This window comes from Crinia signifera, chromosome 8, assembly GCF_055691185.1.
Source record: "Crinia signifera chromosome 8, ASM5569118v1, whole genome shotgun sequence".
Classification (NCBI taxonomy): domain Eukaryota; kingdom Metazoa; phylum Chordata; class Amphibia; order Anura; family Myobatrachidae; genus Crinia; species Crinia signifera.
In genome coordinates, this window is record NC_139224.1 from 117067366 (window position 1) to 117082016 (window position 14651).

General features: G+C 40.2%; 1 protein-coding gene and 1 non-coding gene across 2 annotated transcripts in view; both read right to left on the reverse strand.

Annotated features, from left to right (window-relative positions):
- The window catches only part of DPYD (dihydropyrimidine dehydrogenase), a 1077189-nt gene that overhangs the window by 63914 nt on the left and 998624 nt on the right, over positions 1-14651 (reverse strand). The gene's annotated exons all lie outside the window — the stretch shown is intronic.
- Positions 14338-14456, reverse strand: LOC146034258 (5S ribosomal RNA). Its single transcript, XR_014459664.1, has one exon. It is a non-coding gene; the product is annotated as a 5S ribosomal RNA (ribosomal RNA).

The following is a 14651-nucleotide window of genomic DNA, read 5'->3' on the forward strand; positions in this document are numbered from 1 at the left end:
TGCCCATGTGGGAAGAAATACGTGGGGCAGACAAAACGAATGCTCAAAATTCGCATCTTGGAGCACTATCGTAACATTAAAAATGGATTAACAACCCACAGTGTCCCTAGACACTTTAAGAAGTGCCAAGCAAGTGATCCAACAGGAATGAGGTTCATAGGATTAGAACATGTTACGTTGGATATCAGGGGGGGGAGATAGAGAGAACGTACTGTTGAAGAAAGAATCATATTGGATATATGCCCTAGACACACTGTGTCCAACCGGATTAAACGAAGGGATGGAGATAACACCATTTCTCAGATGATATGAATATAAATGTAGATTAAACTCCATGGCCCATGTTTATTATGACATGATAACTGGGATCGACATTCTAACATAAAACATCCCCTGAGAAATTTTCTCAAAAAATCTCCAAGATGCAGTTTTGAATATATCGATAATTATGTTATCAGTGTATTATTGTCCTGCAAAATTATGTACGTGTATAGCATAATACATGGGAGTACCCCTTTTTTGAAATATTTTCTGCTAAATAATTACGTCAGTGTTATGTCCCGCCGAGATAAATTGGGACTCATGAATTTTGGAATATTTTATTGCATATTCTATTATATATTGCGTCTTCTTTCTCTTCTCATTTTTTGCATCAATTTCCCATTTATATATTGGGTTTACATCGTACGATTTTTGGATTTTTTATTTTTTTATTTTGATATGATTTTATGTTGTTGAAAACGATATATATCGATTTTTCATCGATGGTTGTATGAAAATGTTATCGTTTACACTGTTCTGTCTATCAAAAATGCTTTTTTAGCAGAAACCAATGTGGTTTAGATTAAGCTTTTTAAATAAGAACTGTTCATGGAGGGAGATTCACATTGGTTCTAGAATGTGATCTTTTCCATGATGATATGTACACTTTAATATATGTATATGGGTCTGTTCTATTAAGAAGATCCAGTTCTGTTTTTACTATATACCGATCATACACAGTGTTGTATTCAGTCAGAGAATATAATCTTCTATTTTGCTATTCTACTTGCAAAAGGAAATTGTTTTTTATTCCATCAGTTTATGCATCTTTATATGTATCAGTTATTTCATGTGAAAAATAGTTGCCTTTTGAAACATGCATTATGTCAGTGTTTTGTACTTAGGCTGCAAATGGTGTAATAGAGGTAAAGGCTGATGTAATGAGCAACACCTGTGCATATAGAATTTAAGAGGAGTCTGCCTGACGCTGGGCCAGCCCTCTGACGAAGTCCTCCGAGACGAAACCGGTAGGGGCTTGGCCTAGCGTCAAAGCGTGACCGTGGAGCCAGGAGAGAGTGTAACTACTCCAACTTGTGATTTGTATGCTGTCTGAATTGCGGCTATTTGTTTGCCGCCGTCTGTGGTACGTCACCCATCCCTGTGTTTTTATGTGATTTTTAAATAAATATACTTTTGTACCAGCGATAATTTTGCACTATTGGAGCGCCCACCATATCTTTTCAGATACAAACCACCTGTTGGATCCAGGAAGAACCGTTTGGTTCATTAATTGTGTGGAGCTGCCGGCTTTAAAAGCCAAAAGTGCTGTGAACTTTTGTGTGTGGAGGATTAACCCACCGTCATCCATTTTCATTGGATCACCAAAGGACTGGTATTTATACTGGGACATTGAATTACCCTACTGCGCACTGTACTTTGTTCCCATATATATATATATATATATATATATATATATATATATATATATATATATATATATATTTATTATTATTTATTAACAGTTTCTTATATAGCACATAAATATTCTGCAGTGCTTTACAGAGAATATTTGAACATTCACATCAGTCCCTGCCCCTGTGGAGTTTACAATCTATATTCCCTACCACATATACACACACAGACATTCTAAGGTTCATTTTGTTGGGAGCCAATTAGCCTACCAGTATATTTTTTGAATGTGGGAGGAAACCGGAGTACCCGGAGGAAACCCACGCAAGTGCTGGGAGAATATAGAAACTCTGCACAGTTAGAGCCATGGTGGGAATCAAACCCATGATCTCAGCGCTGTGAGGCAGTAATGCTAACCATTACACCTATATATATATATATATATATATAGGCAGTACGGATACCTGATGACAAATTACTAAATTTAAAACGTTGTTATATGCTTGGCTACCTTTTGCATCTATTGGATACAAGCCACGAGTGCCTCTCCCTTCGTCTCTATACATTACACTTGTGACGGCACAGGCTGCAGTTCAGCGCGTCGTTTGGAGTGCCTGACCCCCGTGCTCCACACATATACAGTATATATATATATATATATATATATATATATATATATATATATATACACACACACACACACACCACATATCTATTGGGTTGAATTTCAGCAGAAGGGGTGGGGGATTAGTGGAGAGAAGGGGCCCCAGAGGTAAAATATTTATGTTGCCTGCTACTGTGTGGTGTATAAGAGGTACTACTGTGTAATGTTGAGTGAATAAGGGGCACTAGTGTGCGGTGTAACATGAATATGGGGCACTTCTGTGTGGAGCATTTGAATTGGGTGGGATGATGCCACATTAATGCATTGTACTACAGGTACTGTAGGTGAAAAAATCTTAGTTTCTGCCCTGATATACTGTAGATGAATATTGGCATTTGTACTCTGCTTCAAAACCCTATAAGTCAATATATACAGAAATAAAATGTAATGTAAAATGGTTAATGTACTACATAAAAAAGCATTCTGTGTATATATATCCTGCTGACCAGCTGAAGCTGTGCATTCAGAATATGAGACAAGGCACGTTAACAAAATAGCTCTAATATGACATTAGGTATTTTTTGTAAAGGATCCAGCCTGCAGGCTAAGTGGGGCTAAACATTCACCCACACATGCAATATAAAAAGTAATATTGTATACTGTAAGTAACCTTTTCTTTGGTCTGCAATCCTTGCTGATTTTCAGCTTACAATGTTATATATCTGTGCTTAAGTTGCCTGTTATGGTACTGTATGCCCATAGATCAGTCCTGGAGACAGAGAGGTTTCTTATGTTAGGTGGTTGATGAGGTGCATCAGATTGAGCCTGGGGCAGGCGTGCTGAGTTATCTCATCAATACAAAGCAGTCTAGCCTACCATAACACAGCATAAGAAGTTTATTTATTTAGGGCATAATATATATTGTAAAGTCATATATTTGTGCATGAAAGAACTGGCAATTATTATGGTTGCAGTAATTATTTTATAGTGATACAGTATACAGAAGACTGATTTATACCCCTTTTACACCAGAATACCGGATCGGACCCGGGAAATTGAACACGGGATATTGCCAGGGCATGCCCTGCCTCAGACCCCATTTACACTGCACTTCAATCCGGGTTATTCCCGGGTAAGGCCCTTTCACACTGAAAACGGATCAGCCCTGTCTTTCCTTGCTGGTGTCATTAAAAATGGACCTTTGGGCTGTTTGAGATGAGGTCACAAGAAAGGGAAAAGGGAGGGGGTGGGTTCTGCTCCCAGCATTGCAGCAAAGATGGCAGACGGAGTAGCTGTGTTGCAGTTTGTGCTGTACTTTTCTGCAATAGAGAGTTTGAAGCAGCTTCTCACCCTGTGCTACTTGCTTCACACTTGGAGTAGGAGAGCACAATTCTTGGCTGAGAGGTCTAGATCTCGGTTGGGGTCAGCCAAAGCGGTTAACACTGCACAGGCAAAGCGGTTAACACTGCACAGGCAGTGTGTGCTGCAGCAGATGAGACTGGAGTGTGCTTGTAGCGTGGTAGCGCGTTAACGCTGCTGCTGCGCTGCTACATGCGCCCTGTGCGGGTCTCCAGCTGATGACATCATCTGCCAGAGCCGCAGAAGCTCCAATCAGCTCTTTGCGCCCCTCTACCCACCAAATAACCCGGATAATGGCCGTTTACACTGCCCTGAGCCCCGGATAAGCCCCGTGTCCGACCCTGAACATTTGCCGGGTCAGATTCCCGGGGAACAGTACCCGTGTTATTTTTTTTCACCCCATTTACACCATGCCCTGCCCCGGACTGGAGCGGCAATATCCCGGGTCCAAAGTCTGGTGTAAAAGGGGTGATCCTTCTTCTCTATCGGCACTGATGGTTCATGTGTAACCTGGATCTAACAGGGATTGGATGGTCAGTTTCTGTTAAATTGAGTGTAAACTGATTCTATCAATGTGGGCTTTCAAGAAATAAATATTTCATAGTGTTATTATGCAATGTATCTTTACCTTCCATCTCCCCCTTTTTTGTTGTATATTGTTGTGTTTTAAATGAAATAAAATAGTTATTCAAAATAAAAGTGACAGGCATAATAAAAAAATTGACTAAAGTTTTTAATGTTCTCCTAAAGGGGGAATCTAGTTTTGGATAAACCACCCTCTCATTCCCAAGTGCCCCTGATGTAGCAAATGGGAGTGATATTATGGCAATGCATTGGAGGTGTTCATTCTCCCTTCATTACAAGATCCTTGGGCAATATAGTTCTAAGAAACTTAGGATTCCCAATTTGCTACATGTTTAAGATTATTTACGACCAAATTATCTTAGCTCTATTAAGTTAACCTGTGCAATGGATCCAGAATGTGACAGGAGTGGTGCATGCACGGTGCACGTACGTCTATCGACTGTACCAACTGCAGACCATTGGGCTGTGTAATAAAGCTGGGGAGTGGCTACAGCCAACTCTCTACTTATTGCAGTCTGGACTTGCATTCCCAGAGGAAGGGAACATGTCCCTGTTTGGCAGCTTTATGTGTCTGTGAAAGGAAGTCACAGACTACAGACGGAGCCGCGCTCATTCATTTTGCCAGTGTGCCACAGCTTTCTCTCTCTGCACACCATTTGTTGAGATGGGGACAGGTGAGCGTCGCACACGCTCATTAACACCAATTGGGCACGCGAGAGTCTCTCATGCATGCACGTCCCATACTAGGTGACCGGGGTGCCGACCAAATGAAGGAGTGCAGCTCGATCTGTACATCTGGCTTCATTGACACTGATCTGGGCAGCAGATTACAACTGGGAGGGCTGCAGTCCATAGGTAACATTCGCCACTGCAGCATCTCTTGATTTATTAACGTTAACAGTATAAAATGCCAATGTATTCTGTTGCGCTGTAGAAACAGAAACATAGAGTAATAACAAATAATAAAATTAGACTGTGTAAAAACAGACATACACAGAGATAAGATGGCCCTGCTTTCAGGCTAGGAATCAATATGTAATTGAATTCAAGTCCTTATTTATTACAGACATACTGTACAGTATTCACTGTTCTACAAACTGATCCAGTTTGCTGGTATCTTAAGATCCATCACTGACTTTTCGCCCAGCGTGTATGCATAGCGATGATGCTGTAAATCGCTTGGCTGAAAATCGCTTGTCCAAGTGATTTTCCCGGGGGTGGACAGCTTTCCATAGCAGGGCACCATGGAAATAAGTCCACCCGGGTGCTCATCTACTGGTCATACCTGCAGATGAGCAGCAACAGCCAGCGGTGATGCAGGAGCGCGCACCGCTCATCGCCGAGCCATACACACTGGGCGGCTATTGAGCTGAAAGCAGCTCTAATGGTAAAAGTGAGCTGCTTTCAGCTCAAAATCTCCCAGTGCCTATGGGCCTTTAAGTGTGTGTTGTAGCGAGCAAAACTTTTTATACTAATGTTTCCTTTTATGTTAGAATAAAAATACATGAGATATCTTGTACAAGGTGGAATTGCTGAACATTGTTGCACATAACAGGTTTATACTAGTTCATGAACATCTGCCAGCCTGTCACCTATTAGACAACAACACATTCTCTAAACACAAGAGATTTCAATTCATCAGGGATTAATGTAGAATGTGCTTAACTTAAGTACTTTCTATAGTGATTTCCATAGATTATCATATTCATGATATTGTGGAGAAAAAGCTTTCTGTTCAGTCTAACTAGAACATGAAAAAAATTAAAACATTGACAGGCACTTTATCTACATTTTGTTGAGCGTGTAAGAGAAAAATGTGCACATATTTATGTTAATTGAATTCTGTCATACTTTAACACCGTAATTGGCCATTTACTGCTAGAAATATGGTACATATGCTTATTGTGGAGTGTGCAGTGCTATTTCCCTAGAGTCCTGTGTAATGGAAATCCAAGTGGGAGGCACAGAGTGGACTGCACAAATAACATAGTGCCAATACGCAGGCTTTCCCAGAAACAACCATGTAAATTGATGCATTATACTCTTCTGACAAGACACAATAATGTGATCCACCCAATAATCAAAAAATAAACCCTTTCACACCGCACCTCGGACCCGTTTTATTGCCGGGTTGGTGATGTGTTGACATTGGGTCAAGGTGCAGTGTAAAAGCGCCAAAGCTTATAACCCGGGTCAACCAACCCGGATTATAAGAAGGGTTAAACAGAGGGTGACATGGGTTTAATGAGAGTGTTGGAGCCGGGTTGGACCGAGGATTGAGATCCCGGCTCCGTCCAGGCTTTGCAATGTGAAAGGGGTATTAGACAAACACTCACTCCTAAAAGCAAACACAGTTATTTAAAAATACAACTTAATGTTAAGTGCCTGATTTTGAGTTGGCAGCAAAGCAAGGAGAGCAAGCAACTTTGTATCCTAAACAGGCCATTCTGCAATGCAATAGGTACAAATACATTTATTTATTTTTGATTGCATGCTGGTTAATTACTGGCTGCTATTGCATGTCCAACATATAATTAAGGATGACTCTGAATGTAATGCAGGTGAAAGCTGCAAAATGTCTAAGACACCCACTCCACACTTTCACTGTAAAATGGGTATTGGTGTATGTGTGTGTGTGTGTTCTATAGCTTGTATTTAATATTATGCAATGTTCCATACTTGCTTTTTTATTTTCTTTCTTGGTTTGGTGGCTCTTTAGGTAGGGCTGAAGCACAATTCAAAATTCAAATAGGGTAGCCACACCCACTACCACCAACTGCCATTCCAAACTAACTCACTGGCAGTTGGTGTGGCTCCCGTGATTTAATTTTGACCTGTACTGCATCCTTAAGGTGCACACGGTACAATTCTTGTATACAATATCACATCGCATCACATTGCATAGTGTCATGTTTCGCAAAGCACCAGTTCGAGTTTAACGGAGGCTGGGTGCTTTAATATAAGGTTGTTGCATTAATGACAGAAGGGAGTGAAGCAATGAGATGAAGTAAAACCTTATTTAATGAAGATACTGGGGTAAAGGTTGTAAATAATGGCACAATAATAATACTGTAGTTTCTGGTGTGAAAAAAATCAATAATATACAATACTTTATTGAAGAAGTTGAAGATGCTTGGCAATTGAAAGAAGTATTGAAGGATTGGTTGAAGAATTGGATGATTGGGTTTAAGGTTGGATGATTGGATGAAGAATTGGATGATTGGATGAAGACTTGAATGATTGGATGAGGATTGGATGATTTTAATAATAATTGGATGGTTGGATGAAGATTGGATGATTGGAAGAATAATTGGATGGTTGGATGAAGGTTGGATGGTTGAGTAAAGAATTGGAGAATTGAATGAGGATTTGATGATGAAGTCCGAATGACCTGGGCTGAATAGGATCGTGGCTGCAAAACCAGAAGTAACCGTGGAGAATAACCGTCAGGAGTGAGGAGAAAGATAATACCCCTTTGGGGGGCTAACCTTATCCAGTCCGTTTAGGCAGCAGCAGGTTCCGTGGTACACAGGTATAGCAGTGAGACGATCAGCAGGAGTAGAGGGTGACTTCACCGGAGGCGCAGGAACTGTAGTGAATGCTACAGACAACCAGGAGTGAACAATGATGTATAGGGATGGACATCATTGTACTGACTGCCGGTCTTGCCCGGCAAGTCAGTACTTGAAGGGTGAGCTGTGCAGCGATTGGATGGCTGTTTGAAAGCACTAGGTGGAGCCGCGCAGTATAGGCTGATGGATTCTTAAAGATGGCCGCCGCCAGCGGAGCCGACAGAAACCAGCCGGCGAGGATTGTGCGCATATGCGCCGCTGCCGGCGATTCCAGCCAGAGACCAAACCAACCAAAGACCTGTCATGGCGGCTCCTATCTCACGCCACCCAGACCCTGCATGGCACCGGAGTACACGCCACCACTGTCACCCGGTGGTGACAGTGCGAGAGTATGCACACCACCAGCATAAGGAACAGGAGTGGAGGTGAGCGCTGTGGCAGGAGACATGCTGATATAAGTCTTATCGCTAGGCACAGCACAAGGGAAACTGGGTAGCAGCCATGGTGGTCGTGACACATAGGTTTTGCAATGCAATGCAATGGGATGAGATGAGATCTAGTACAAAAGTATGTGCTGCACATACTTTTTGCACTAGATTTCATCTCACGTCATTGCATTGCGATGCAATATTGTATACAATAATTGTACCGTGTATGGGCACCTTTATCTCTGGAGCCACCATTGACTATTGCTGTATATGTGTACAAAATATGAATAATAATATTTCTGAAGGAGCCCACACACGCACCGTTGCCGGCGGTGCGATGCTGTACGATGGGGTGCGCGCTCCCGCGGCACCTCATCGCACAGTACAAAAAGTATGTGCTGCACATACTTTTTGTACTAGCTTTTTCTAGCACAGCATCGCATCGCATGCACATCGTATGCACAAGGCATACGATGCGATGCTATGTGTGCTAGTTAAGCCCACAACGCACGCTGGGATCGGTGCGTGTGTGGGCTCCATGAGCTTCCAAAGTCAGTTCACCGCAAGCACAAAGGTCACTGGGACCTTCACTGTAGTGTTGAAGAACTGAATATTAATTCCATGAATGTCCCTTTAATATGTACAAAGTTTCACACCAATCTTTAAAAGCATCCATAGAGTGGTGATTAAAATAGCATGTTGTGAGTGCATTGCTTATATGAATTATTCACTTTAAAAAAAAAATGAGATGAGCTAATAAAAATTCTGTTCAATACACACTTTCAGTAGGCAAATATGAAGCTTAGTTTACATTTCAAACAAGTAGATATTAGATATTTTAATGTTTGAACAATAATCACAGCTGATTTCATGGCTGTGTTTAGAATGGACTAGAAGAACATGAATATAAGATTACAGATGTTATGCCACAACAGCAAGACCAGATTTAGCAAGGATTCCAATACCTTTTAAATATTTGCAATTACAGCATAGACCCTTATCAGTTAATGGCACAGTTACAGAAAGTGTATTTAAAATGCAATTACCACAGTCACCAGCTTATATTTCAGTAATTTATTTCTAAATCTATAACACTAAAATTGATTTGCTTCCTAATTTACTAAACTATAATGTGAAAGAAGCGACAGAGAGTACTAAATCAGCCCCCACTGTGGATTGCTTTTGGCATGTTTTCAGATTGCTACAGTATGTACGGTTTGCATGTCAAAGACAACATTTCAACTATTTCATTCAGTTACTAACTTCTGCAATTCATTTATTGCTGGAATATAACTCCTATCACCTACCTTCAAGGCAGTGGCACATTTATAATGGGTGCAATGTGCGTGATGCACATGGGCCCGAGAGTCCCAGGGGGCCCACACTGTGCACACTGCACCCATTGTTTAATACTTACCCCACCAGAGTCATGTGCTTAAGGCAGCAGCGCTGCCGGAATCGCCCCCAAAATATTTTGGATTTGCGTGCATGCGCAGTAGAGTCTGAGCTCTCTAGAGCTTAGACTCTACTGCATTGTGCACTAGAGCGATGTGGCAGTGAAGGCGGCACGGGAGAGAGGAGGGGGCCCGAGCCGGGGAGCTTGCACACTGTCCTCCTCTCTTAAAGCACCTCTGCTCAAAGCACAAAGATGAATCATGACTGTTATAATAAGCACCAAAATGCAATGTTTCAGAGAAAAATAGATGTGGCATACAATTAAGGATGGACATACAGATGTACCAACATACATCTTGCCTCTGGGCAAATTAAACTGCCCTTCTAGTTGTGGAACAACTGGTTAGTGCCTAACATTTTTCCATCTTATACACAAAACGATTTTATAATGACACACAAGCAGCTTATGCTTTTTAAAATGATATGCTGCATGCCTATGTTCTGTGTGCAACCGTGGCTGTAACTGCATACAAAATACTACAGAATGATGCATTTCAATTTCATATGCGGATACAGCTGCAGATGCACAGAATATAATGATATGCCACATATTTTAATCAGAAGAGTCTTTTTGTATATGCTATTCACATTGCTACGCAAATAAGGTGCATTTTTGTCAAAAATAAAAAAGATGCCCAAAATTTAACAGAGCACAATGGTACAGTATTTAGTTTTGTTATTGAGAGAACTGAAGTGTATTTGGGACATAGGTGCCGATTTATGTTTTTGCTGGTGGACGCTCAAGCCAAAAATATAGGGGAGTGGCTTCATGGGGAAGGGGCGTGGCCTCAACATAATACCAATTTTTATTACACAGCACAGTTGTCTCCAATATTCAAATTACGGCAGCAGAGTTTCCTTTTTAACACATTACGGCCAAATACATAATTGCCCCCACAGTGCCAAGTACATAAATGCCCCCACAATGGCAAATACATAAATTCTCCCACATTGCCAAATACATAAATGCCCCCCCCCCATGCAGGTACATAAATGCTACTCAGTCGCACAGCACGCCCTACTCAGCCGCACAGCATGTCCAGAGCACGCACAGGCTGGCAGGCCCACGTCTGCATATTACTCCGCGGATGGAATACACTCTTCCCGCCATCCTGGCATACTATTGCCAGGTGGCAGGTCCGGCGATGCGGGTACTGCAGCCGCAAATTATCAAGTTAATATGGCGGCCCAGCAGCAGGACTCGGACCCGTGGGTGCTCATGAATTTCCGTGGGTGCTCGGGCCCTTGAGCACCCACAGAATCGGCGCCTATGATTTGGGCAATCCATGTTGATAGTTAAAGGGGGAAATTACTGAATTATTATCAGAGTACTTAAATAACAGTTGTGGAGACACTAAAAGGCCCATTTATCAACATTATTTTTAGTAATAAAATTGTGAAAAGGGGAGTTTTCACACGGATTTCATTTTATTTTTGTATCACCCAAATGTACTAAAGGGCAATTAGAGGAGGATTTGTAAAATACTACTTCAATCCTTTATTATCACATTTGATTGTTAATCAGATCACATTTATCATAGCGAGGCTTACAATGAGAATGCCAGCTTCAGATGGTGGATGCCTTCCACAGCATTATCTGTCGATATGGCTGGTGGGGGGAATGACACCTAACCTCCAGCTGTTGTGGGAGGTGCGCTCGCAGCAGGGGGACCAGGTGAGTGCAGGTGGTGCCTGATTAATGTTTTGGGAGGGGATATGTTGTCTTTATATGTATTCAGTGTTGCTTGTTGTACATCCTTGAAAACTGGGTAATTGCCCCGAAACACCTTCGGACAAATAAAGGCTATTTTATTACAACACAAAGTCTGAGTGAATGCCGCCTCTACACCAGTCCTAGCTATCTATCTACATATATATATATATATCCAACCAGGGTGTAGCACTCATAGCAAAATAACTCACACTATGCACAAGCCTTAGTGATCAACGTTTCAATTTCTTTATCAAATTGTCATTATATATATATATATATATATAAATATATATATATAGGAAAAAGAACGAGGCGGCACTCAGCAGGCTTAAAGTAAATAGGTCCTTTACTCCAACAAGTTTCGGAGTCACCCCCCCGTCGTCAGGGACAGACAGCATACAATTCACAGAAATATTAAAGTGCTGTACATTTATAAACAACAATGATAAACATTTGATGCCGGATATGGTAATTCACCGCATGTGTGGGTCTGCAGTGAGGTAAGAAATCCCCTGACTGCAGCCCACACACCAGGCGACACCAATCCCCCAATCAGATATCATAAGAATGTCAGGCGGGGGGGGACACCTATACCTGGGGGACCTTCCGGTCTTGTCTGTGTGTTTGGTTGATCCCATGTGCCCGGCAGGTGAGTACTATCGGTGAGTAATTGCATGGGGGGCGGGCTCTTGTTTGGTATTTATATGTGTGGCAGTTCCTATTAAGATCTGTGAATTGTATGCTGTTTGTCCCTGACAACGGGGGGTGACCCCGAAACTTGTTGGAGTAAAGGACCTATTTACTTTAAGCCTGCTGAGTGCCGCCTCGTTCTTTTTCATGTTGTTTGGTGGATCTTTTTGGACCTCCTTAGGAAGGCACCACAGCCAGAGTTCCTGTTATATTTCCATTTCAGTGGAGTTTTATCTGAGTGCCGGGTCTCCCGCATGCTATATATATATATATATATATATATATATATATATATATATATATATATATATATATATATATATCATACATACATTGATACTAAAACAGTTTATTGCTGGGGTACTGACATACTGTATAAAGAAACTTCTGACGTGTGTTTCTTCTGACTCGTGTATCTTGTCCTGATGTTTTAAGACTGAAGTTATAGTCACATCATTTAGAAGACATAAAGTACCAGAGTTCTGTCACAAAAGTGCACAATGTCATGGTGTACTGTATCTTGGATCTCTGCAAGGGATTCTCTGAAAACATTTCAGGAACTCCGATGCTTTTATGATCACTGCAATGCAGTTGTGGCCATCAAATATATACTCTTTATAGTTTGTGATGTGGATTGATTGATAGAACAAAGCAGTTTAGACTGATGTGTCATCATGCTATGCTAGCCATTATCAGGAGCACTTACATTTATCTTTTAAATGTATTTTTAGATACGGTATATAAAGGAAGTCTGATTAGACGAAACATCGGGCAACTTCTGGGACCTACCTCACTTCAATATCAGCTACAGTAAGCAACTTTTACTTTACTTTTGCAAATGAACTCTGGTTGTTCATGAATTAATCCTGTTTTTAAATATTTATTCAATAACACCTCTTTTAAAATAAGCATCATTTATTTTTAGCATATGAATTTTAGATGTCAACCTCCTTTAAAAAAAAAATGTAACCCCTCTCTCAATTGTTCTAAATAAAGTAAAAATTATATATATTTATTTATAGTATTTCTCAATTATTTTATAGTATAAACAAAATGTCCCCGATGTCCAAATAACATTGACTATATATATATATATATATATATATATATATATATATATATATATATATATATATATATATATATATATATATATATATATATATATATGTGTAGACAGTGGATAAAGATGCGGCGACTAATTGTCTATAAATGAATCTCTGGAACTATAAAATGGTCAATTGATGAATAAATATTCAATAAATATAAATATATAAAAAATTACAAATTTATTTATAGGTCATAGAAGAAAATATATAAAATTTCTCTTAAAAACAATTATGCAAGGTGGACATAAAAACGTATATACTAGTAATAAAGTGCTTATCTTATAAAAATGCTGGAGGCAAGGAACACCCAACGCGTTTCGTCCTGTCTGACTTCATCAAGGGGTAGAGTGAGACTGAGACCAGACTGTTATTTATACCTATATGTCAGCCTCATTGCTGCTGACATCACTTCCTGTCATTAATTGGTCTAAATTCTGGATATTGATATATACTATGTCTATGCATTCAACAAACATTCCCATGGGTAGAGTATAATTCCCCTAACTGGGGCGCTATGTTTACAGAGTGAAAAAAGTAAATGACAACGTTTAAAACTGTAAAGTTTGTTCATTTGCGGCACTTCCGCCACACTTCCGGTATTCGGGTATCGTCAGTGCGCATGCGCGGCTTATCCATAGCCGCAATACTGTCTATATGCCACACTTCCTTGTGTGTGGGTGCGTCCGCGAATGTTGTCCCCGGAGCACTTGTTCAAGTTACAACAGAATGAAAACAACGTCCTTTTATTATGGATCCCGGCGGCCATTTTCTTGAGGCTTCTAATACTTTCTTTTTAGCATTGTTTGTAGCGGCCATCTTGCTTAAGTCTCTTACACCAGGTTTTCACCATAGAGGAAAACAAATAAAGATAGTAACCATTGAGATCAGTTTAAATGTGCGATTTCTGTGAGAATAAGGTTAATATAACCTTGTGATTATATATAGTGCTATATGCTGCATAATTTATATTAATATTAATATTATATATATAGTGAGCGTGTATTAAAATATTAAAAATATTATAATATTAATATATTGTGACATTGGTGATGAATACGTATAGTGCTAATGTGCATTTACTTAAGGTCATTTAAAATTGTTTCTAAAAAGGTTAAAACCATAGTTCCATGTTACAGTATGTCCTATTCTATTACTACAGCACCAGGTTTTCCCAAGTGGTCTCCCATCTTGGTACTAACCTGGCCCAACACTGCTTAGCTTCCAAGATCAGACGAGATTGGGCGTTACTAGTGTGGTTTGACTGTAGGAAAAAACTTTTTAGACACAACATTGGACGCTTATGGAAGACTTTTATTTAAAATGAGTGATAGTGAATAAGGTGAGAATGTGATATTAAGAAGGGTTTATGAACCTTATAAAAACGGAGCGATTTCATAACTTTCGTTAAAACCAAGTGGATGCATAGTATTGAGTTCAAAGATCCAATACATTTCTCTTTGCGAA